The 27,023-nt window shown below is 38.5% G+C and overlaps 1 protein-coding gene across 1 annotated transcript in view; it reads left to right on the top strand.

The window, feature by feature from the left end:
• The window catches only part of SLC16A7 (solute carrier family 16 member 7), a 179,319-nt gene that overhangs the window by 49,339 nt on the left and 102,957 nt on the right, over window positions 1–27,023 (top strand). Inside the window, exon 2 of the mRNA XM_061131060.1 lies at window positions 8,227–8,324. The gene's annotated coding sequence lies outside the window, so the exon portion shown is untranslated. The remainder of the gene's footprint in view (window positions 1–8,226; window positions 8,325–27,023) is intronic.

Genomic DNA, 27,023 nt, shown 5'->3' with positions numbered 1-27,023 from the left:
GTCAGCCACAGATTGACAGATGACAGGGTGGTTGGGAAACTTGAGGGGAAAGGAAGATGTTTAGAACCATATCGGAAAGGAGAGGAAGGTACCAAGAGATATGAAAAAAGCTTACGGGAAAGCCATTGAGAGCCCTGTTAACAGGTGAAATCTATGAATGTATATTGGCATCAACTTGTGAGGTTAATTCATGTTTTTTAAAACTCTACTTAGTACTGTAATTGCAGTGCCCATTTTGAGTTTAGAAGTCCCAGGCCTCTTGTTGCCAGAAAACAAAGATGTGAATGACTTGAGAACATTGATGATTAAAGGTGATGTTAATATTTATTGAGTACTTGATGTGCTAGGAATTGTGCTTAGTACATTATAGACATTGCCACATTCGTCTCCTCCTTTCCTATGAAGTACAAGTTTTATGCTCATTTTTAAAAGACAAACAGAATCCTGTTAAGTAATGTTCCCAAGATATTTTACCAATGAGTAGCAGAACTGGAATTTGAATGAAGCATTCATTGCAGCAGAGTACAAAAGAAATGAAGGTTGGAAAAGGGCTAATTTGGGACTTCTCTGGTGGTCCAGCAGATAAGACTCTGAGCTCCTAATGCAGGGAGGTGGGGTTTGATCCCTGGTTGGGGAACTAGATTCCACATGCCACAACTAAGAGTTCACATTCTGCAAGTAAAGAGCAAAGATTCTGTGTGCCACAACTAAGACCCTGCACAGCCAAATAAATAAATAAAAATAAATATTAAAAAAAAAGAAGAAGAAAAGGGTCAGTAGTTTGGGAGAAGATGTAAACCTAAAAACAGGGGAAACTTTCAAGGAAATTCCAGGACAGAATTGACAGAAATAATGTTTTTAGTGTTGTCTGAAGGAGAGGAAAATGATGGGGAATTGAAATGTTGATGTTTAAGACTTCGGTAGTAGAAGCATTAAGAGTGCCCATTATCTTCAAGTTGTAAGTTACTTAAAGGAGAGTAGACATGGAGGTCCCAGTTTCTCTGGCTAGGTTACTGATTGTAGTGCATGGTTATTGATTATGAATATTAATTATGGTGTGACTTTGGAGTGAAGAGAAATGGATTTTGAAGAAACCGTCTGAAGGATATTAGGTCCTAGTTTTCTGGATGGTATAGCTTGGTGAAATGAACTTAAGTGAAGAAAAGTCTCCTTGTGTGGACTGAAAAGTAATGGTAAGAGAGAGAGTAGAACCAGGTTTCTGCTGAGCCTCTGTTCTGGACCTAAAGATATGGAATTAGTAAGTATTCAAGAGGACTCACTCTAAGTCATGTCTTCAAGGAGAAAACATCATAGAGAGTGCAATGTCTAGGTTAGGAATTAGGTAATTTGGAAAAAAAAAAAAAAGGGAGATCTAGAGGATTCAATGAAAAATATTAGGAAGGACATTAAGAGGAGTGTGGTAGGGTGGAGAGTATGAACCAAAAAGAAAAAAATGCATAGCGGTGTAGCTGTGTGAACAACAGGTTGAGAAAGAGGATTAGAGACTAGAGGAAACAGTTTATTGAGGGCTTGAGAGGATGGGAGACAGAGGCATTGTAGAATTGGATGGCTTCAAATTTGTAAATAGAGCTTTAGTTTAAAGGTATTTCACTATTTTGATTCCAAAGAGTGCAGTGATCTGACTTCAACCACATTAATATTTGAATAAGTGAGTGTGGCACTGTTCAAAGTTCTGTAGGTGTTGAGTAACAGACATACCTTGTCGGTCAGTCAATTCAGTACAAGTTTTGGATTAAAAATAACTGGATTTATGCTTCTGATTCTGTCACTTGCTTAACAATATTTTACTTAAAAATATAATATTGTCTAATATTTAGTATTTAGATTTGTGCAGCATCATCTTTTGATTATTAGGACAGATGCTTGCTTAATGATGTTAATTTTCATCGCTATATTTAAAAGCAACATAGTCTTACCTAAGCACTGCAATAACTGTAATAGAAATCAAGAACTTTAAATGGGATCTGTAGATTTACTTGTTCTACACTGTATGAAAAAGAAAGGTGGCGTGTAGAAAATAAAGGAGATACAACATCATCAAGTGGATTTTCTCAAAAAATTCATCATAATTTAGCATTGGAAGTGGTTTTACACATCACATGGTCCATCCACTCTTTGATGCAAGCATGCAAGGTCTTTTAATGAAAGATATATCTTCTAACTGTATGGTAGTTTGGAAAGCGGGAGCAAAATCGAGGTTGGAATCTTGGCTCCTGCCCCTAACATTGTGTAATCCTGAAAACTTGGCTTCTCCAAGCCTAGTGTTCCCTGTTCTATAAAATGGGAATGCTAGAGTAATCAAGAGGATTGTAGCAGCCCATTTAACTTTTAGACATCTCTATCAGAGGTTATATTTACCTGGGACAAAACTCTCTCTCTCTGTAGTTTTCTAACACATTTGCTGGAATTGCATTAGGAAGCCGAAAAATCATCTTAAAACTAAGTTTCACACTGAGTTTAATTTGTTTTTATGTTTATGCAGCAATCTGGGCTTTGACATCTCAATAACAACGATGGCTTATTTTCCCCCCAAATAACTACTGAACACCCAACATATATGAGGCAATGCTATGTGGGAGCCCACCACCCCCTGCCCCCAGCCAAAACCAGCCATTGGAGGCGTCCCGTATATCCCAGGGACCATCTGCGTTCATGTCAGGCGTGCCAAGGTGCAGGCTGGGAGAAGCCTGTGGGAAGTGTGGATTCTGTGCAAATCCAATAATGGGTGTTCAAACCTCAGCAGCTTGTGCCCTTGTGGTCAATTACACTCCATCTAGTTGGAGGTCTTTGAAGCACATTGTTTAAGGCACCATGTGTATTTGTCCATCCTACTCATACATAAAAATAATCTTGCTAAAGGCTCTAGTGTACACTTTGTTTCAGAGAATAAAATATAAATACAAGTTTGGCTCTAGGGAAGACAGAGGCTACTAAAAACTGCTATGTGTTTTGCTTTCTTCACATTTCCCCATGCCAGTCTACCTCATAGCTGCCTCAACTTGCATTATAAAAGTATGGTAAACTAAGTATGATGACACCCATAAGACAAGCCGATTAAGATATGCTTTTGCAATGTGTTTTGGCTTCAACCTCAGTCATGGTTAGTTTTCAGTACAATACTTGAAGAAATTATATTTGTTTTTAATACTGACGTTTCTCTCATCTTTGGTTTCTCAATTTAGAAGGGCAGATAATTTACATCTCCGTAACAAAGATGTATGAACAAGAATTGTGCCTTCAGTATTTTTACTGAACTTCTATAATCACAAATTTCGGTTCTTCTATTTTCTCACTTTTTGTTTATTCTAAGATGGTTTAAGTCATTTCCTTGAATTCCACTTATGTAATTTTGTTGTGCTTGTTTATCGATTTTGGGTTGTACTACTTGTTAAAGAGCACAATAGAATTTCTTGAAGTTGGCCATGAAAATGACCACAGATGGCAGCTATAAATAGTGTTTCTGTGGTTGTATGTTCCAAGGCTTTGGAGAATCTGCCTCCTGTGACTTTCAGAGATCACCTTTGGTGGTTGTGTAAACTTAAAATAGTGGATTTGTTTTTGAGTATCTAAGAGTATGACGTGGAGTCTCATGCCTGTCACTTAACAGCAGAAGGACTGTTATTCTTTAGCTTTGTCCTAATGCCCTCGCATTCTTCAACCTTGGGTCAGTCAGCCCCTTATCAGCTGATGTGATTTTACATTTTTGCCTCAATCATTCTCTCTCACTTTAAGTTCTCCTTTTGTAGTATTTGCTATTTGCTTCCAAAACAAACATGCTTTCTGCGCTTGTGAGGAAAGGAAAGGAGAAAGAAATTTAAAAGAAAATAATAGGTGGGTTCTCAGTTATTTTTTGCTTTATTACTAATGCTAACTACTAGCATAAAGTTTGGAATTATTATTGAGGTATTTATGAATAATTCATTCAAGGAACTTTTTCTAAGCCCTAATGAACACTGAATATTTACAAATATAATTGGGTGATGCTGTTAAGTTAAAGGAGAAAACACTCTCCTGGGAAAGTAGGTTTATCTGCTCTTTTCTAAAATAGATTCTCTTGACCATTCTGTTAAATATATCAGTAAAATTACCTATTTTAGTTAATGTAATTTTTTAACTTTTATCACTCAAGAGGAAATAACCAACCATGTGTAAATATGAATAATATATTTTATTCCTCTACATCACAAGTTCTTAGCCTCTTTAATAAGAACTTTTATAAAACTATATTTTATGTCTTAATTAAGTTTTGCTCATGAATTAGAATAGATCATGAACCCTGGGTAATGCATTTTAGTTGCAAAAAATGTTTCAAATTTAAGTTAATTATTATTAGATGACCATGCTCTGGACATAGAACTTCATGACACCATGGAATGCTAAAATACTGAAATAGCTGCTGGTTTTTCCTAAAAAGTATGGCCACTTAATTACCTAAATAATGGCCTCTGAAATTACAAAATTAAAAATTATATTTTTCTACCTGATAATTGGAAAAGAGATTAGACATTAACACAACTTTCCAGGGACTTAGAAATTCCTGTTATTTATTTATTTTTTAATATTTATTTGGCTGCACTGGGTCTTTGTTGAGGCACATGAGATCTAGTTCCCCGATCAGGGATTGAACCTGGGCACTCCTGCACTGGGAGTGGAGTCTTAGCCACTGGACCATCATTTCTTATTTGTGTTGATTTTCAGTATAATAAGTCAGAGAACTGTGCTCCCAGTGCAGGCGTACCTAGCTTCAATCCCTGGTTGGGGAACTAGGTCTCACATGCCCCGACTAAGTTGCTCAGTTAGTGAGGGACTGAACTGAACTGAACTGGCTGCACTGGGTCTTGGTTGGGGCACATGGGTTTTATAGTAAGGGACCTATAATATAGTTTTTTGTTAGTAAGTAAAAACCTTTGTCATACTTCTCTGTGATTTAGACATGCATGTTTCAGAAGGTCACATATACTAACTTTTATACAAGGTGAATGTTACTCAGAAGGTCAAAAAGCATGCCAAAACAAATAGAAAGCATTTTATTTCACTTTAACTACTCTCTTAAAAAAATTCTTTATTTAATGGATATGATCATATGACCGTCAAATTAGTCCTTTTTTTAAACACATATAGGCTCACAAGCACTTACCTTTTAAGGCCTGTGGCCTGCTTCTGTTTAAAAAAAAAAATAGTAAAAGTGAACATTAAAGCAAATGAGAAAACTTTTGTTGCCCCATTTTTAACAACAAAATCCTATAAATTAAGATTATTCTGATATTCTAGAGTAAAATCAGGGAATTTCTAAACTCAAACCATTAAAAGAATTTTATAGTTAAGATACAAAGGAAAGAAAAAACCTTCCTTATTTCATTATTCTCAAATATTAGTAACATTATTGGGGCAGGGGATAAATAATGTAATTTGTGGACAAAAATGAATTATATCAAATTATACCAATATACATCATGTCTACACATGAAATTAAATCCAAAATGATGGATTTTCAGTGGTAGTCACTGAAGCAAAAAATTAATTGTAATAAGATGTTATGTTCCTAAACATGTTAACTTTATTATATAAATTTTGCTTATTGTGGTATAACAACACCAGTAGTTTTGTAAAATATATTTTAATATTAATTCTAAATTCAAATGAACTTAATTGTCACTATAAGGAAGTTCTTCATGTGTAGAATTGACAAATTTTCATAAGATAGTTACTAAATGAGACAGTTACATGTGCCTAATCTGCTTATTATAGTCTTGGAACTTCCACAGTAAGCAGATTGACTGCCAGCCTGAAATTCCTTCCATTTTAGACTACAATGTCGAAGTTCTCCGGTCAAACCAGGTGACATTGCAAGTACTATCTCAATGACATTGTATTATCTATGTTCTCTCCTCTTAGTCTTTACTTTTGTGAAATATTCAATAATCTTTGCATTACGCCATGCTCTGTTAAACAATCTGTTTAATTGTTAAACAATCTGATTTTTCTGGATAATATCTGAATGTTCCTTAAGTATGTTTGTTAATACTATGACAAACAAGACATATATGTGAATAAATCTCATATCTTTCAAGTCAGGAATAAACAAGGAACTAATATTTATTCATCTATATAAACTAACATTTTTCACTGTCTTAACAGACAGCTATTAATAATAATAATAATTGTTCATAGTACATTCTTCTTCTTTTCTTATTTAGTTGCAAATACCATGCTCAGTTTAGTTCAGTCACTCAGTCGTGTCTGACTCTGCGATCCCGTGAACCGCAGCACGCCAGGCCTCCCTGTCCATCACCAACTCCCAGAGTCTACCCAAACCCATGTCCACTGAGTCGGTGATACCATCCAACCATCTCATCCTCTGTCGTCCCCTTCTCCTCCTGCCCTCAATCCCTCCCAACATCAGGGTCTTTTCCAATGAGTCAGTTCTTTGCATCGGGTGGCCAAAGTACTGGAGTTTCAGATTTAACATCAGTCCTTCCAATGAACACCCACGACTGATCTCCTTCAGGATGGACTGATTGGATCTCCTTGCAGTCCAAGGGACTCTCAGGAGTCTTCTCCAACACCACAGTTCAAAAGCATCAATTCTTCTGCGCTCAGCTCTCTTTATAGTCCAACTCTCACATCCATACATGACCACTGGAAAAACCATAGCCTTGACTAGACGGACCTTTGTTGGCAAAGTAATGTCTCAGCTTTTTAATATGCTGTCTAGGTTGGTCATAACTTTCCTTCCAAGAAGTAAGCGTCTTTTGATTTCATGGCTGCGATCACCATCTGCAGTGATTTTGGAGCCCAGAAAAATAAAGTCTGACACTGTTTCCACTGTTTTCCCATCTATTTGCCATGAAGTGATGGGACAAGATGCCATGATCTTAGTTTCCTGAATGTTGAGCTTTAAGTCAACTTTTTCACTCTCCTCTTTCACTTTCATCAAGAGGCTGTTTAGGTCCTCTTCACTTTCTGCCATAAGGGTGGTGTCATCTGCATATCTGAGGTTATTGATATTTCTCCTGGCAATCTTGATTCCTCCTCCAGCCCAGCGTTTCTCATGATGTACTCTGCCTATAAGTTAAATAAGCAGGGTGACAATATACAGCCTTGATGTACTCCTTTTCCTATTTGCAACCAGTCTGTTGTTCCATGTCCATTTCTAACTGTTACTTCCTGACCTGCATACAGGTTTCTCAAGAGGCAGGTCAGGTGGTCTGGTATTCCCATCTCTTGAAGAATTTTCCACAGTTTATTGTGATCCACACAGTCAAAGGCTTTGGCATAGTCAATAAAGCAGAAATAGATGTTTTTCTGGAACTCTCTTGCTTTTTCAATGACCCAGCGGATGTTGGTAATTTGATCTCTGGTTCCTGTGCCTTTTTTAAAACCAGCTTGAACATCTGGAAGTTCATGGTTCACGTATTGCTGAAGCCTGGCTTGGAGAATTTTGAGCATCACTTTATTAGTGTGTGAGATGAGTGCTAGCATTTTACAAATATTAACTAACTTAATTTAGTAGTCATGCAGTAGTAGTAAATATTACTACATCCTCTTTTATTTTTTACAGTTAAGGGGATTGGATGGAGAAGTCAAAAACTTGTCTTAAGGACTATATAATCAAAGAACATGCATGAATTGATGGTAAAATTTTGATGATCTTTTACAAAATTTTCTGATTTGTTGTTAAGCTCAGAAATCTTACTAAAATTCTCCTTCATTTTTTAAATGAATAAATTTAATGTAAATAGAGTCTTAATGTATTTCTGTAAAAATTTCAAGTTTGCTTTATAAACATACACATATACACACATACTTTTTCATTATCCTACCAAAAGTGGAAGGAAAAGTCTCAAAAAGTTAAAGACAAGCTATTGTTAGTTTTGAAGTCCCAAATACACGGAACTGAGGTGAATCTCTTTGATGTTTTTGCAGGAAAATGTAAAGGCAGGCACATATAAAGGCAGGCATGGTAGTTATGAGTTAGTGGTGATCTGAAGTAATTTAATGAGAAAACCTATCCCTGTCTAAAAAAGGGCTTGAAATAAAGCCTTGGAGATTTAGAAAAGGCAAACAGTAATTTCACCCTGGACAGCAGAAAGCTATATCCTATCCAGTCTTTCAGAGAGAGAGTTGGATTTTTTTCATTTTTTATCATGCATCTCAATATTTAAGTGCTTATGCCATTCTCTGATTTTTTTTGTTTTGTTTTAGGAGTTAGTCTGACGATGTGATGGTCACCTGGGCAACCTTAGACACTGGAATCTTGGAAACCAAAGGACTTTTGGACTCTGTGCCGACAGAGCTGCCTTGTGAGTACTCTCAATGTATAGTAACATTTTTTCTCAGTCCTTCTAAATCATTCTGCCTGTGGAATTGGTGGATCTTAAAGACCCCGCCTGCCAATGCAGGAGATGTAAGAGATATGGGTTCAATCCATGGGTTGGGAAGATCCCCTGGAGGAGGGCACGGCAACCCACTCCAGTATTCTTGCCTGGAGATTCCCAAGGACAGAGGAGCCTAGCAGGCTACAGTCTATGGGGTCGCAAAGAGTTGTACATGACTAAAGCTACTTAGGATGCATACTCAGTGTGAATGGGAATATTGGCCTGGCTGGTATTTACATCCCTTTCAAAAATCGAACAGATTTTAAAGGTGACACTTTAAATCTTTAGTCCTTCTGTGACTCTATATTCTGTGTGATTTTAGTCAAGAGATTAAGCTTCAGTTTCTCTGTACATAAAATAGAGCTAAATATAAACCCTTCCTTCACTAAAAGGATACTATAAAGGTAGTAAATGATAAATTTCAATAATAACACTAGAATTATGTTTGGTTACTATTACAAATATAAATGATGGTTTAAATAAATGTAGAGGCTTTAAGTATTTTATTTTTTCTTACTGTCTCTGTCATTTGCACCCTTTAAAAAATGACTATATCCTGAACAAAAATGATTATGTCAGGATTTCTCATTCATATTTTATTTGTGTAAGGCTTTACTACTCGCAAAGATTTAATTTAATTTGACCCTTAGTGCAATCCTGACGTAAAGCAGGTCAGGGATTATTATCCTCGCTGTGCAGATGAGAAAACTAATGCTCAGCACTGTCAGTGTCTTGCTCAAAACTGCATAACTAGAAAGAGAGAGACTTTGAATCGGATGTTCTTCTAACCAGTCCATGTGCTTTTCAGAAACTCTATTTAACTGGTGAAATTTCCTTATTGCATTTGGTTTGCTGCCTACTTTAATTGTAAGAGTATTGGCCTTGATTCATGGACCTAACATTCCAGGTTCCTATGCAATATTGCTCTTTACAGCATCAGACTTCACTTCCATCACCAGTCACATCCACAACTGGGCATTCTTTTTGCTTTGGCTTCATCTCTTCCTTCTTTCTGGACTTATTTCTCCTCTCTTCTCCTGTAGCATATTGGGCATCTATCGACCTGGTGAGTTCTTCTTTCAGTGTTCTATCTTTTTGCCTTTTCATACTGTTTATGAGGTTCTCATGGAGAAGGAAATGGCAACCCACTCCAGTATTCTTGCCTGGAGAATCCCATGGACAGAAGAGCCTGGTCAGCTGCTGTCCATGGGGTCGCACAGAGTCGGACACGACTGAAGTGACTTAGTCCCCATGGGGTCACACAGAGTCGGACACGACTGAAGTGACTTAGCAGCAGCAGCAGCATGGTGATCAGTTTGTTTAATTTTCTGTGATTGTGATTTTCATTCTGTAAGAGGCTTGTGGAAGCTTCCTGATGGGAGAGACTGACTGTGGGGGAATCTGGGTCTTGTTCTGATGGGTGAGGCCATGCTCAGTAAATCTTGAATCCAGTTTTCTGTTGATGGGCGGGGCTGTGTTCCCTCCCTGTTGTTTGCCCTGAGGCCAAATGGCAGTAATGGTGACCATTCAGTGCAACAGGGCACTGTTGACCCACGCCTCCACTGGGGACTCCTAGACGCTCATCTAGAGCCAGACATCCTGGAATGTGAAGTCAAGTGGGCCTTAAGAAGCATCACTACGAACAAAGCTAGTGAAGGTGATGGAATTCCTGTTGTGCTATTTCAAATCCTAAAAGATGATGTTGTGAAAGTGCTGCATTCAATATACCAACAAATTTGGAAAACTCAGCAGTGGCCATAAAACTGGAAAATGTCAGTTTTCATTCCAGTCCCAAAGAAAGGCAATGCCAAAGAGCGTTCAAACTGCTGCACAGTTGTACTCATCTGACACGCTAGCAAAGTAACGCTCAAAATTCTCCAAATAAGGCTTCAACAGTATGTGAACTGAGAACTTCCAGATGTTCAAGCTGGATTTAGAAAAGGCAGAGGAGCCAGAGATCAAATTGCCAACATCCGTTGGATCATAGAAAAAGCAAGAGAGTTCCAGAAAGGCATCTACTTCTGCTTTATTGACTATGCTAAAGCCTTTGACTGTGTGAATCACAACAAACTATGGAAAATTCTTACAGAGAGGGGAATACCAAACTACCTGAACTGCCTCTTGAGAAATCTGCATGCAGGTCAAGAAATAACAGTTAGAACTGGACATGGAACAACAGACTGGTTCCAAATCAGGAAAGGAGTACATCAAGGCTGTATGTTGTCACCCTCCTTATTTAACTTCTATGCAGAGTATATCATGCGAAATGCCGGACTGGATGAAGCACAAGCTGGAATCAAGATTGCCGTGAGAAATATCAATAACCTCAGATATGCAGATGACACCACCCTTATGGCAGACAGCAAAAAGGAACTAAAGAGCCTCTCGATGAAAGTGAAAGAAGAGAGTGAAAAGTTTGGCTTAAAACTCAACATTCAGAAAACTAAGATCATGGCATCTGGTTCCATCACTTCATGGCAAATAGATGGGGAAACAATGGAATCAGTGACAGACTTTACTTTCTTGTGCTTCCAAATTACTGCAGATGGTGACTGCAGCCATGAAATTAAAAGACAATTGCCCCTTGGGAGAAAAGCTATGATCAACCTAGACAGCATATTAAAAAGAAGAGACATTACTTTGCTGACAAACATCCGTCTAGTCAAAGCTATGGTTTTTCCAGTAGTCATGCATGGATGTGAGCATTGGACCATAAAGAAAGCTGAGCATCAAAGAATTAATGCTTTTGAAATGTGGTGTTGGAGAAGACTCTTGAGAGTCCCTTGGACTGCAAGGAGATCCAACCAGTCCATCCTAAAGGAGATCAGTCCTGGGTGTTCACTGGAAGGACTGATGCTGAAGCTGAAACTCCAGTACTTTGGCCGCCTGATGCGAAGAGTTGACTCATTAGAAAAGACCCTGATGCTGGGAAGGATTGATGGCAGGAGGAGAAGGGGATGACAGAGGATGAGATGGTTGGATGGCATCACTGACTTGACTTGACTTGATGGCCATGAGTTTGAGTATGCTCTGGGAGTTGGTGATGGACAGTAAAGCCTGGCATGCTGCAGTCCATGGGGTTACAAAGAGTCAGACACGACTGAGTGACTGAACTGAACTGAACTGTGATGAATTTACAAAACTGTTTCACCTGTTTATTAGAAATAGTTCCTAGAACAACTGGATGATTATATTCTGCTTTCAATCTGAATTTCATGAACACATCTTTGTATGTCCTGGTGGTAGGCAGAATAAGAGCAAAATGATGGCTCCCCACATCATAATCCCTTCACCCTAGGAATGTTTTGTTACAAGGCAGGGGAGAAGTAAGGTTGCTCTTCAGATGACCTTATGATTATCCCTGATAATCTACAGGTGCCCATTGTACTCACCAGGGGTCTGATAAATGAAATAGCAGCACAAAAAGGATTCAGCCCAATGTTGTTGGTATGAGGATGTAGGAATGTGGCCACAAGTCAAGAATTCGGGCAACTTTTAGGAACTAGAAAAGGCATGGAAACAGATCCTTCCTTGGCCTCCCATTGACACCTTGATTTTGGCCCAGGGAGACTTCTGACCACAAGAACCATGACAATAAATTTGGGTTATTGTAAGCCACTAAGTTTCTGATGGCTTATCACAGCAGCTGTAGAAAACTAACACAACCTGACCCTGTGAGCTTAGGCAATGAAGCTTGGGAGCAGAGTCGTTTATGCCAGGGTGACATGAGGTCAGTCACGGTGTTGAGGTAGGTTTAACATGTCATGTGATTCCTTCTGGCCGCATGATTTCCTAGGGGAACTGACTTGTCCCTGCCGGTTCCTTTTTAGTTAAGAGCACGGGCTATGGATCCTGAGTACATAAGTTCAGACCCGCCTCTGACTCTTAGGTCAGGCATACTTTAATTTATTGAGCTTTGCTTTATAGAGATTCCCAAATATTGTGTATTTTACCAGATGAAGGTTTGGGGGCAACAATTCTAGGCATCCTTTTTCCAACAGCATTTGCTCACTGTGTGATTCTGTGTCACATATTTGTAATTCTTGGAATACTTCAAACCCTCCACCAGAGAAAACATTACAGCTCACTAAAGGCTCAGATGATGACTTAGCATTTTTTAGCAATAAAGTATTTTAAATTAACGTGTGTACATTTTTTTGACATAATGCTGCCATTGCACGCTTAAGAGACTGTAGTGTGGTATAAGCTTAACTTTTGTGTGCACTGCTTATGTAACTTGCTTTATCTTGATACTTGCTTTATTGTGGTGGTTGGAACTGAACTGCAGTATCTATAGGGAATGCCTGTAATTATAAACTTCCAGAGCATTCAATTTGTCATCTGTGAAACAAAGACAGTAAAGGCATCTTCTTCATAGGGCTGCTGTGAGAACTAACTGTTAATTTACATTTTAAGTGTTTAAAATGGTGTTTGGCATATAGTAGGGGCTATATTGGAGAAGGATATGGCAACCCAATCCAGTATTCTTGCCTGGGAAATCCCATGGACAGAAGAATCTCGTGGGCTACAGTCCATGGGGTCACAAAGGGTTGGACATGACTGAGCACATACGCAAAGGCAGGGTCTATATATATATTAGCTATTGCTATTATTATTACTTTTTTTATTCCCTAAATACTGTATTCTTTAGACTCATACTCTTTTTTTCATTTATAGATAGAAGAGTGTCAAAACCTCTGGAGGAATGCCTTTGGGGTAGAAGCATTCTTTTGTTTGTTTGTTAGAGTGCTGGGACTGTTTTTGAACAACTTTACTGAGACAGAATTCCCTTTGCATCCGATACACCCGTTTAAAAGTACCCGACCTCTAATGGCGTTTAGTACATTCACAGCTCTGCAGCCAGCACCATCATCAATTTCAGGACATTTTCATTCTCCATAATGGTTCCCAACCCAACAACTCTCAAGTCCTGATTCCCCTACCCCCCAGCTCTAAGCAACCGCTCATCTACTTCATCTCTGTATGTTTTGTTGTCTGGATATTTCGGATAAATGCAATAATATAACATGTGGTCTTCTGTGACTAGATTATTTTGCTTAGTATTATGTTTTCATGGTTCATTCATGTTGTAGCATGTTACAGTACTGCATTCCTTTCTCCGGATGAATAATATATTCCACTGTGTGGTAGACTGCAATTTGCTTATCTGTTCATCAGTTGATGGATACTTGGATCATTTCCATTCTTTGCCTTTTATGAATCATGCTGCTATAAGTATTTGAGAACAGCTTCTGTGTGGACATGTTTTCATGTCTCTTGAGTGTATCTTGGAATCCCTGGGTCATGATAATTCGATGTTTAGCCTTTGAGGAACTGTCAGCTCTTCTCCCCAGCAGCTGCACCATGAGCTGGATGGGAAGGAAGCCCAGAGGGAGGAGATATATGTATATGTGTGGCAGATTCATTCTGCACTATAGTGGAAACTAATGCAACATCATAAAACAACTGTGTCCTGATAAAAAGTCATTTTAAAAAATCACACTGAGATACCACTTCATACTCATTAGGACAGCTGAAATCAAAGTCAATAATAAGTGATGGTGAGATTGTGGAGAGAGTGGAGCCCTCGTACACTGCTAGAGACAACTTAATGTGACTAAATTCCCTTGATTTCATAATTTGTTGTTTAACCTAATTTTAAAACTATATTTTCCTTTTTTATTTTTTTTTTCTTTTTCCTTTTTTATTTTTTAATTGTGGTATAGTTGATTTACAACATAAGTCTAAGTGTACAAAATAGTGATTCAAAATTTTTAAAGCTTATACTCCATTTATAGTTTTTAAAAAATAGATTAAAATTTTGTTCTTTTATATAACTCTCCTTGTCTGCTCTGATTATCGTGAATATGTCAATGGCAGCAAAGTTTGCATCAGTTCGGTTCAGTTTATTCACTCAGTCGTGTTGGCTCTTTGCTACCCCATGGACTGCAGCATGCCAGGCCTCCCTGTCCATCACCAACTCCCGGAGTTTACTCAAACTCATGGCCATTGAGTCAGTGATGCCATCCAACCATCTCACCCTCTGTCATCCCCTTCTCCTCCCACCTTCAATCTTTCTCAGCATCAGGATCTTTTCAAATGAGTCAGTTTTTCTCATCAGGTGGCCAAAGTATTGGAGTTTCAGCTTCAACATCAGTCCTTCCAAAGAACATTCAGGATTGATTTTCTTTAGAATGGACTGGTTGGATCTGCTTGCTGTCCAAGGGACTCTCAAGAGTCTTCTCAAACACCACAATTCAAAAGCATCAATTCTTCGGTGCTCAGCTTTCTTTAAGTCCAACTCTCACATCCATACATGACTACTAGAAAAACCATAGCTTTGACTAGATGGACGTTGTAATCAAAGTAATGTCTCTGCTTTTTAATACGCTGTCTAGTTTGATCACAGTTTTTCTTCCAAGGAGCAATTGTCTTTTAATTTCATGGCTGCAGTCACCATCTGCAGTTATTTGGGAGCCCGAGGATATAAAGTCTGTCACTGTTTCCAGTGTTTCCCTATCTATTTGCCATGAAGTGATGGGACCAGATGCCATGATGTTAGTTTTCTGAATGTTGAGTTTTAAGCCAACTTTTTCACTCTCTTCTTTCACTTTCATCGAGAGGCTCTTTAGTTCCTTTTTGCTGTCTGCCATAAGGGTGGTGTCATCTGCATATCTGAGGTTATTGATATTTCTCCCAGCGATCTTGATTGCAGCTTGGCATTTCTCATGATGTAGTCTGCATATAAGTTAAATAAGCAGGGTGACAATATACTGCCTTGACGTATTCCTTTCCCAATTTGGAACCAGTCTGTTGTTCCATGTCCAGTTGTAACTGTTGCTTCCTGACCTGCATGCAGATTTCTCAAGAGGCAGGTCAGGTGATCTGGTATTCCCCTCTCTTTAAGAATTTTCCACAGTTTGTGGTAATTCACACAGTCAAAGGCTTTGGCATAGTCAATAAAGCAGAAGTAGACGTTTTCCCGGCCCTCTCTTGCTTTTTCTATGATCTAACGATGTTGGCAATTTGATCTCTGGTTCCTCTGCCTTTTCTAAATCGAGCTTGAACATCTGGAAGTTCATGGTTCACGTATTATTGAAGAATGGCTTGGAGAATTTTGAGCATTACTTTGCTAGCGTATGAGATGAGTGCAATTGTGCAGTACTTTTAGCATTCTTTGGCATTGCCTTTCTTTGGGATTGGAATGAAAACTGACGTTTTCCAGTCTTGTGGCCACTGCTGAGTTTTCCAAATTTTCTATTATATTGAGTACAGCACTTTCACAGCATCATCTTTTAGGATTTGAAATAGCTTAACAAGAATTCCATCACCTCCACTAGCTTTATTTGTAGTGATGCTTTCTAAGGCCCTCTCGACTTCACATGCCAGGCTGTCTGGCTCTAGGTGTGTGATCATACCATCATGATTCTGTGCATCGTGAAGATCTTTTTTGTGTGGTACTTCTGTGTATTTTTCCCATTTCTTCTTAATATCTTCTGCTTCTGTTAGGTCCATACCATTTTTGTCCTGTACTGTGCCCATCTTTGTATGAAATGTTCCCTTGGTATCTCTAATTTTCTTGAAGAGATCTCTAGTCTTTCATATTCTATTGTTTTCCTGTATTTCTTTGCATTGATCACTGAGGAAGGCTTTCTTATGTCTCCTTGCTTTTCTTTGGAACTCTGCATTCAGATGGGTATATCTTTCCTTTTCTCCTTGGCCTTTCACTTCTGTTCTTTTCACAGCTATTTGTAAGTCCTCCTCAGACAACCATTTTGCATTTCTTTTTCTTGGGGGTGGTCTTGATCCCTGTCTCCTGTACAGTGTCATGAACCTTCATCCGTAGTTCTGGCACTCTTGTCTATCAGATCTAGTCCCTTGAATCTATTTGTCAGTTCCACTGTATAATCGTAAGGAATTTCATTTAAGTCATACCTGACTGGTCTAGTGGTGTTCCCTGCTTTCTTCAATTTAAGTCTGACTTTGGCAATAATGAGTTCATGATCAGAGCCAGTCAGCTCCCGGTCTTGTTTTTGCTGACTGTATAGAGCTTCTCCATCTTTGGCTTCAAAGAATATAATCAATCTGATTTTGGTGTTGACCATCTGGTAATGTCCGTGTGTAGAGGGTTCTCTTGTGTTGTTGGAAGAGGCGATGACCAGTGCGTTCTCTTGGCAAAACTTTATTAGCCTTTGCCCTGCTTCATTCTGTGCTACAAGATACCTGTTATTCCAGGTATTTCTTGACTTCCTACTTTTGCATTCCAGTCCCCTATAATGAAAAGGACATCTTTTTTGAGTGTTCTAGAAGGTCTTGTAGATCGTCATAGAACAGTTCAACTTCAGCTTCTTCAGCATTACTGGTGGGGGCATAGACTTGGATTACTGTGATATTGAATGGTTTACCTTGGGAATGAACAGAGATCATTCTGTCATTTTTGAGATTGCATCCAAGTACTGCATTTCAGACTGTTTTTTTGATTATGATGGCTACTCCATTTCTTCTAAGGGATTCTTGCCCACAGTAGTAGATATAATGGTCATCTGAGTTAAATTCACCCATTGCATATCCTATAGCAATTCAATTCCTTCAACTCATTTGTCTTTCTGTTTTAGCTAATATTGTCAGTCTCTTGTTTTGATGTCACTGTTTAAGCATGCATATTTCTTGGTACCATGAAAAGTATGCAACATCCTATAAAAAAAAAGTCTTAGATTAAAAAAAAAAACTGCAAGTGAGAAAACCTGGTATGAATTTTCAAAGAGATTCTGTGAGGAGGGAAGCCTCTGAACTGGATGGTTAGAAACTGCTCCTCTGTCAGTGCCGCATTCACTGTGTCTGGCCGTGATGTGGCGCGTGTTCCAAAGGCCTGGTAGGATTGTATATTTGCTTCACTTTTTAGATTTTTTCCACAATAACTATATTTCAAGGCATAATATATTAATTAATTCAGCCAACATATTTTACTCAACTCCCAATATCAATGGATAATGTATGTCTCTTCAAGGCTTTCCTGGGCCAGTGGGGAAGAAACAATGATCCCGAAACAGTGAAGCTTCCAGGAGTAGAGTCAGGCAGGGAGGCAGGATCTGTTCACTTTGTCTAGTGCCCTGCATACACAGGCCAGGAGCAACATGCCATAATTCCTTATATAGTATCTTTTAATAGTTTATTTTGTTTTGTTTATTTGGCTGTGCCAAGTCTTAGCTGTGACATGCTAGATCTCTAATTGCAGCATGCTGGATCTAGTCCCCTGACCAGGGATCGAACCCAGGCCCCCTGCTTTGGGAGCAAGGAGTCTTAGCCACAGGACCACCAGGAAAGTCCCTCTTTTATAGGTTTTAATCACACATTGTTAGAACTGCTGGAATAGTTTGTGCTTGTTTTCTGACTCCCTAGGTTTTCTCTAGCAATTGGATACTTACAAACTATATCATGGCCGTATTGAATACGTGGTTTAGAAACACACCAATGATCATGTTGTATGCTTTTAATTCAGTGTTATTTCTATTTTCCTTTACATATACTTGGCATCTTTGTGGTGTCCTTTGGCCATTTTTTCCAACTTCTATTTTATACCATCACTTCATCACTTCACTAATTGGCATCTTATTTGCCTGGATGCAGTTAAAAAGTCACAGAAAGTTGGGAGGGGCTTTCCTCATGGCACTTAACCACGTGGAAGTATAGAGATCACTGTGTAGGCTTAGAAACTTTTGAACACGGAATGTACAAAAGATACCATTCTCTTCTAACTTTGCTTTAACTTTGAGACTTGACAGAAGTGTACCCGAAAAAAGAAGAGAAGCTGTTTGAATTTAAAAAGTTACTGGAATGAGTTAATGGAAGGTTTAAAAAAAAATTACATGCCAAATACCTTGCCATATCTTCTTTACCTCTGTATGCCTTTTTAGTTTGGAAATCACATCAAGAGATCAGGAGGGAGGAAAGCTGAGCACACTCAACAGTATTTTCCCTATTTAAATTAATCCCACACTTAAACCGTGTTCTCCTTTCTATTACATAGACTGTGAATCCTGGGGGATTGATGTCAATACTGAGAGCAAATAATTAGGCTTTTTCTTTCAGGCTGAATTGGCTAGATTCACATGCTTTTGGAGGTCTTTCTTTTTTAAAATTGGTCTATGGTTGCTTTACAATATTGTGTTAGTTCCCGCTGTACAGCACAGTGAGTCAGCTGTGTAGACGTGTGCTCAGTCGCTCAGTCGTGTCTGACTCTTTGTGACCCACTGGACTGTAGCCCAACAGGCTCCTCTGTCCATGGGATTTTTCAGGCAAGAACACATTTCCTTTTCCAGGGGATCTTTTGACCCAGGGATTGAACCCGGATCTCCAGCACTGACAGGTAGATACTTTGCCTGCTGAGTCTTCAGGAAGCCCGATCAGCTGTATATGTACATTATATGTATACATATATGCCCTCCCTCTTGGACCATCCTCTCTTCCCACCTTCCCCTCTAGGTCATCACAGGGCGCTGCGCTGAGCTCTCTGTGCTTACAGCGGGTTCCCACTAGCTGTCTATTTTTCACAGTCTCTTTAACCTAAGAAGATTTTTTAAATTAATTATTTTGTCTTCCCCATTCAAGGTATATTCCAGAAATAATGAATTGTGAATTCCTGTTAAGAGTAAATCAGTTACCTTCGCTAATGCGTCCATGAAAAATCTGAATAATAATGAGTACATTGGTTTCAGATATAGGGTACTATTTCTTAGATATCAAATTCTGATCATTGGATCCTAACATTGCTTAAGAGCTTTATGATGCTATGGCAGATGCCCTGAGCAGATACTTTTATGATTATGGTTCTTATCTATAAAATATGTGAATGTATATAGAAATGAGTTAAATCACACAAGATTCTGTAGTATATGACAACTCATAATACTTTATATTTTAGGTTTAATAGCTAAGCTTTGTTAACTGTATGTGAATCTATTTTCCATCATAAGAGTGACTATTTGAGAAAAGAGAACCTGTCTTACTTATCTTGACCTTCTTACTGTTCATAACATAATGACTTTTATATGCTAGGTACTTGCTAAATGTTGGTTAAATTGATTAATTAACACAAGGGAAAAATAGATTTGGCTAGTCCCTTTGACTCATCTTTTTAATTCTTAAAATTTATGCTAACTAAAGGATGTGGCTTGGATATGTGATCACATGGAGTTCTAACTGAATTTTTCTCCAAAATTTAGACTCGCTTTGTAGGAGCACAACCTACCCTAGTATATACATAGTCTGGACCGGTAACTCAGCAGTAAAGAATTCACCTGCCAATGCTGGAGACTTGGGTTTGATTCCTGGGGTGGGAGATCCCCTGGAGAAGGAAATGGAAGCCCACTCCAGTATTCTTGCCTGGGAAATCTCATAGATAAAGGAGCCTAGCAGGCTGCAGTCCATGGGGTTGCAAAGAGTCAGACATGACTTAATGATAAAATAACAACAAATGAACCGGGCTACCACCCAGCTCCTCCTTAGGAAGGCACATATCGAAAAGAGAGCTCCAGAAATGTCTGACCTAAGCTTGCTTAGTTTTCTTTTTTCAAATTCAGCAATCAGATGTGCAGTATACTGAAGTATGACTTTACCAGCATTGTCTCTGTGAGGAAGCGTGAAGCCAGGAGGCAGGTGAAGAGCCTGAGACTCAGAGAGGTCAGGTACTTTGTTCAAGGTCAGAAGTAGAATGTAGGTCTGAACTGGAGCTTTCTAACACGAAATCAAATACTTTTTTAAAAAAAGAATTCTTTAGAATAGGGTGAAGAAGAGCAGCAAGGAGTTGTTCTACACCATAGTAGAAAATACCATAGTACCATAGTAGGAAATAGCTGGTTCCCCAGCAGAAGGAAGCCAGTAGACTGGGGCTCCTCCGAGGGCCAGACAAAGGTGCAGACGGTCTGTGGACCCTGTCTGCTACTGAGGAGGATGTCAAAAGAGTCGAGTCCACACGGGGAACCCAGAGACAAAATAATTGAAGCCATAGGATTTTTATCAAGTCCTAGGACATGGTTATAACTCCAATACACCTTGCTTTTGCCGTTATGTCTTTACATTCTTTTTTCAATGCAGCCAATCTTTACTGGCGGGTGTTAAGAGTAAAAATCCAGAGGGATGGGAAGGGAGGTGGGGCGTGGCTCTCCTTCCCTACTTGAGGACTCCGTAACCAGGCCAGTAGAGTGGAATCACTTGACTACAACTCCTTTGCACCCAGCACCCTCTAGAGAATCACTCCCAAGCATGAGGGCTCCTCCTGAAATGGGGGAAGGGAGCCGCACTCTGGCAGGGGCGTGGACTGTGTCCCACCTCAGGCTTCGGGTTCCTGCCTGCCACACCCCTCAACAGCCTGGGGTAGGGGCATCAGGGGACTGAGCTAAACCTATCCCTTTCCAGATCGAGGTGTCTGCTTCATCCCTCTGCCTCATTACTTTTTTTCCTACCTCTGCTGAGATGTACTAGAGGACACATCACGTGCATTATCTAAGTTTAAGGTGTGCATGCATGCATACTAAGTCACTTCAGTCGTGTCCAACTCTTTGTGACCCCATGAACTGTAGCCTAACCAGGCTCCTCTGTCCATGGAATTTCCCAGGCAAGAGTACTGTAGTGGGTTGCCATTTCCTTCTCCAGGGGATCTTCCCAACTCAGGGATCACACCTGCATCTCTTATGTCTCTTGCATTGGCAGGCGGGTTCTTTACCACTAGCAGCACCTGGGTATTTGATACGCATATATATTACGAAGCTATTGTTACAATAAGGTTAGTTAACATCACCTCCCATAATTATCATTTTGTTGTTGTTATGGTGGGAACAGTAACACTGTACTCTTCCTAGCAACTTTCAAATCTACAATATGATATTCTTAACTACAGTCACCATGCTGTAGTGGAGATCCTCAGAACTTACTCAGCTTAGAACTGAATCTTTATACTCTCTGACCAACATCTCCCCATCCCCCCACTCCTTAGACCCTGGCAACTGCCACTCTCTTCTGTTTCTATTAGTTCAGTTCCACATATAAGTGAGATCACACCATATTTGCCTAAGTTATTTAACTTAGCATAATGGCCTCAAGGTCTATCCATGTTGCCCCAAAAGGCAGAATTTTGTCTTTTTTATGGCTAAATAATATTCCAGTATATATATACCTTGTGTGTGTGTGTGTGTGCACGCACATTTGCACGTGTGTGGGGCACACTTTCTTTATCCATTCGTTTGTGGTGGGCACTTAGGTCGTTTCTATGTCTCAGTTAGTGTGACTGGCACTGCAGTGACCTCAGCAGTGCAAACATCCCTTCCAGATATTAGTTAAGTCTTCTTTGGTTATATCCCCAGAAGTAGAACTGCTGGATCATACGGCAGTTCCACTTTTCATTTTTTGAGGAACATCCGTACAGTTTTTGAGGAACATCCGTACAGTGCTGCAGCGATTTGCAGCACCACCAACAGTGTGCCAGGGCCCCCTTTTCCCACATCCTCACCAGCATTTGTTATCTCGGGTCTTTTTGATAATAGCCACTATACTTTTAAAATTTATATTTCATGACATCAGCATTTGAAGATTTTATACTTTAATTTAAAGTAACTTAAAACATTTCAAGGTTTTGGTTAATTTTTAATAAAGATAGAAATTCCTTTTGAGGTGTAAAAGAATCTCATACCTGGTAAGATATGACTGGGCCAGTAGATGTATTGTTGCCTTGAGCTCTATTTACTCACATCTCATATTAATGTCTGGGGAAGGCAATGGCACCCCATTCCAGTACTCTTCGCCTGGAAAATCCCATGGATGGAGGAGCCTGGTAGGCTGCAGTCCATGGGGTCACGAAGAGTCAGACATGACTGAGCGACTTCACTTTCACTTTTCACTTTCATGCATTGGAGGAGGAAATGGCAACCCACTCCAGTGTTCTTGCCTGGAGAATCCCAGGGACGGGGGAGCCTGGTGGGCTGCCATCTATGAGGTCGCACAGAGTTGGACACGACTGAATCGACTTAGCAGCAGCAGCGGAGGCATATTAATGTCTAATGCCTTTGTAGAATTTTTTTAAAAAACAAGAGAAATGATGGTTTCTATGTTACTAACAGCAGTGAAAAGTCTGTTAAAACTAACATTAACATTAAAGCTCCAATGTTAGTATTATTGATTATAGTAATAGATGGAAAGTGCAAATGACCATATTATCTTATAACTTGCGCTAAGTCGCTTCAGTCGTGTCCATCTCTTTGCGACCCTGTGGACTGTAGCCTGCTAGGCTCCTATATCCATGGAATTCTCCAGGAAAAAACACTGGAGTGGGTTGCCATGCCCTCCTCCAAGGGATCTTCCAGATGCAGGGATCAAACACGCATCTCTTTAGTTTCCTGCATTGGCAGGTGGGTTCTTTACCACTAATGCCACTTGGGAAAGCCCATCTTGTGACATATACAAAGGTATACTTGTGTGTGTGTGTGTGTGTGTGTGTGTGTGTGTCCACAGATGGCTGTGGGGCATGAGGCTAGGAAAGCAGCAGTGAGGAGTTATTGATCACTATGCCATGGTCTGAGCTTCTGTTAACTGACCAGTTTAGGCAAAGATACTGAAGTACTGAGGCTTTACTCAGATAGAGAAAGTGGATGCTGGTATAATGACTGGAAAGCTATCAACTTTATTGAAATAAAATTGTGCCTATGGGGAAGAAGGGAAGGAGATGTGTTTGAGTCCTTGTGGGAGGAGAATCTACCAGGACTGGTAATTCGATGTGATTGTAGAGAAGGGGAGACAGGCTTGCTGACTCTGACTTTGAGCTGAGTCTCTGGCAGAGGCTGCTGCATTTACTGGAGAGCTGTGAAACCACATGCATGCTGAGGGTGATGGTGGGGAGCTAAGAGGAGTCAGAAGTTCTGAGCTAGAAGTTCTGAGTCAGCAGTTCTCTCTCTGAATGTGTTTCCTGTATTGGCTGAATACAGTAAGATCTATTAACTGGGTAACTGTCAAAGAAGGAAGTACCTTAAATGTTCCCTATACTCAAATCATGTTTCCAGTAGTTCTGCTCTGATATTATTGGGCTGCTGTCATCAGCAAAAGAGGAAATCTGTTGAAATGGCAGAATACCTCTGTATTTTGAGTTTAGGACCCCTTTGCTCCCATTATATTTTCCTGTGGTATTTTGAAAGTTTGGAAGAATTAGCTTATGCAAGAAAATTTAACTGAGGACTTTTTTCCTTCTATGCTTATCCAAGTTAAAAAGAGATTTCCTTTTACATTATAACTCTGAGGGATAATTAACTCAGGGAATAAATTTGGGTTGTTATCTTCTAGTATATGCTGATTTCAAACTCCATTACAATTCTATAATTCTGAAAATAATGAGATCACAATTATGCTTAATGAATGTTAAGAGTATAGTACTCTTTCCAGGAAAAGAATAGGAAAAAAAACAACCACCACCAAATGGGAAAAGCAACCCATTAGAAGATTTCCATTGTGTTTGTGAGGTATTTGATCAGCCTTTTGACTAGTTCACTGCTTTTCCTCACCCAAATATCTGTTACTGAGCTTTCCGCTTTGCAGAATTTCTTACATTTTTTATGCAGATGAAAAACTTGCGTCTTCCCTTTTAGCTCAGTTTTTACTCCTTAGTCATAATGTAGAAAACATCAAAATCTCACAAGGGAAATATGCGAATCCTGCATGGAACTTGGGAATAATGTTATAAACAAATTCATAGCCAAGAACCCATTGTCATGTTTCAAACGCAGAATTAATAACCTGTTCCAGTTGCACACATGCTATTTATCAAGGTTTTCCCCTGAGGTTATTTTCTCTCTTTCACTGTCTTGTCCCTGAATTATTGAAGAATTTTGGAAACTGGAAAAAAAAAAAAAAAAAAAAACCTCGCTCTACCACATTTTTGGAATTACTCTTGAGAATTTATAACCTTGGCAAAGGTTAGTCACCTTCAGCCATTTTCTCCGCCCGGCTCTTGGTGAACAAGTCTGTTTTGCATTTGGCTTTTCTTTTCTCAAAGGTTTATGTAATAAACATGACTGTCTGTATTACTCAGATAATAATTTTTTAAGGATTTAATGTTGTTGTAACAATAAGCAGAGTCATACAAAATAAGTACAAAATATATTGTTCATATTTCTGCCAATTCAAATTTTTATAGCTCTTATGTTATAGAGTTATTCTCTTGATAACATAATATTTATATATTAAACAGATATATTTTTGTACTTCTTTTTTTATTTAACTTTAGAACATTTTATAATAATACTAAGTAAAAATATTAATCACACATGAGACCTTTTTAAATTTAGCATTCTTGGTATAATTAATGGTATATTTGCTTAATAAAGTTAATAATTATTTATTTGCATAGAATTGGGTCTTGTCATTTGGTATTATATAAAAGTAATTGATAAAGTTAATGACTATTGAAATTTTATTCTTCTGCATCTGGAAAAAATATTACTTGAAGTATGTCTACAGAGTACATAATGAAGTTATTATTAATTGATTAATAACCTATGTTACAGCAGGTAATTTTACCCTAAATAAATGTATTGAACACTTACTACCTACTAAGCACTTTTCGGTGTTGGGACAAAGGTATTTGAAGAGTTCTCAGTAAAGATGTCATCTGCTTTTGATTTCTGTAAGTACTACATAATTGTGAAATCCATATTGCAATTCATTTAGTGTTTCATTTTTTTAAACTTAAGATTTTAATAGAAGACAGAAAAATACCAACTGTCTTATTTTGTAAAGGCATTTGCATCATGTAGTTAAAAAAATTAGAAGAAATGTCCAGAGATTATTTATGTTACTTTCCGGTTATTGAAACCATTATATAAGTACATTTAGAAACGCAGCCTATTAACATCCTTGGGGATCGTATTTTACAGGTCGTTGCTATTGCCTGTCTAAATAATGGCATCTTTCATAAGGGAAATCAAATTCTCATCTACTAACCATAGAAAGGCTGAAAAATGGAGTGGAGAAAAATTTCAGTGGAGAAAAATGTGGACCTTGGATCCAAACAACAAGAATAACCAGAATTGGAATCTAGGACCCAATATTTACTAGCCATCTGACCTAAGTAACCAAATCTGAACCTCTGCGTCCTCATGCTTTAAACATGTATCTTAATAGTCTGTCTTATAGGGTCCAGAGAATGAGGTCATGGATGCCAATTGTTTGGTAAAATGACCTACCTAGAATATGGGAAAATGATAGCTCTTCATTACTATAAAGTTTATTGTAAGTTCTTAAATACAAAGACTCACCATCAGATACCCCATTGCACTCTTAGGGGAGGACCCTTTGTGACAGAGGGCAGGCGTTTACAGAATGGCTGGCCAAGTAAGCCGTGCAGTGTGTGATTAGGCAACAAAATGAAACTGTGCCTCTCAAGGGGTCTAACACGTGGCCCTGGCCTCTTTATTATTGTTCATAACTGATTGAGTAGTAGTATACCAGGTGAAGATTCACTGACATTTTAATTTATATATTATATTAGTTTTGCCGTATGTTCTATTCATGATGTTAAATCACACGATGGTCCATATACTTGAAAATGTGGTTGTAGCAACCCCAGAGAAAGAGAATCAGAAGGTTAAATTTAGCAGTTTAAATTGCCAAACTTGGTTACCTTCTTTGACTCAGGGTATAATTTAAGCCAAGTTAACTTTACACTGTAAAAAGTATGAACTAATGATGCATATCAAAGCAAGTCCTTCAAGAAGAGACAGTGCTACCTTTTCCCTGATTTGAGAGAAGCAAGAGTGGGAGGGCAGAGTAGAGAGTCTCTTGAGAAACGTATGCAAGTTTGCTTCCAGCTAAAAGTTAATGATCAGTTGCCTCGGTTCTCATCTCTGAGCCCTGCGAAGTAGCACACTCGTGTTCTCTGTCTATTCAGGTAACTTTTAAAGTATATAGCTTGTACCCATGTTAAGCTATACTTTAGATAATAGACATTTTTTATTCCTTTAATATCAACTGATTTCATGTTCTAAGTTTAATGAAAGGAGTGAAAAATTCTGCAATTGTTGGCTAATACAAAAAGATTTTATTTTTGAGTGGTACTGGGTTAAGGGTAATGAAGTATTATTCTATACTTGTATTATGTAGATAGATTTTTTAAATGTTTTTATGAAATGAACTGTTGTCATTCTTAAACCTCTTGGCTGAAAGATGTATTAATCATACTTACTTAATACAGTACATTATATAGTCAGCCAAGTTGTCATTAGTTAAGAAATTTTTAAACTTTACTTAACATTGGAATTTTGAAGGCAACTCTGAATCTTTAAATAGTAAAATTTCATTTTTACTTGATATTAGATAACAATATTGGAAGTAATCTTGTTTTTCTTATTCTAAATCATAATGTTTATAAACATCTATGTGTACTTTGCTATAAAACTGTAAAAATGAATTGGGTTTTATTATAGGGCTTAGGTAATTTTTTCCCATAATGTTTGGAACTATATTGTGGAAAGATATAAGGTTATTGTGTGTGATGCTTCTGTATATTTGTATGTAATTGAAGACATTGACTATTAATTTTATAGTTTTAAGGCTGGTTTCTAAAAATAAAAATACCTACTCTATACA

Source organism: Dama dama, chromosome 3 (genome assembly GCF_033118175.1).
Source record: "Dama dama isolate Ldn47 chromosome 3, ASM3311817v1, whole genome shotgun sequence".
Lineage (NCBI taxonomy): Eukaryota > Metazoa > Chordata > Mammalia > Artiodactyla > Cervidae > Dama > Dama dama.
Note: the sequence above shows the minus strand (reverse complement) of the source record. Positions and strands in the feature narration are given on the sequence as shown.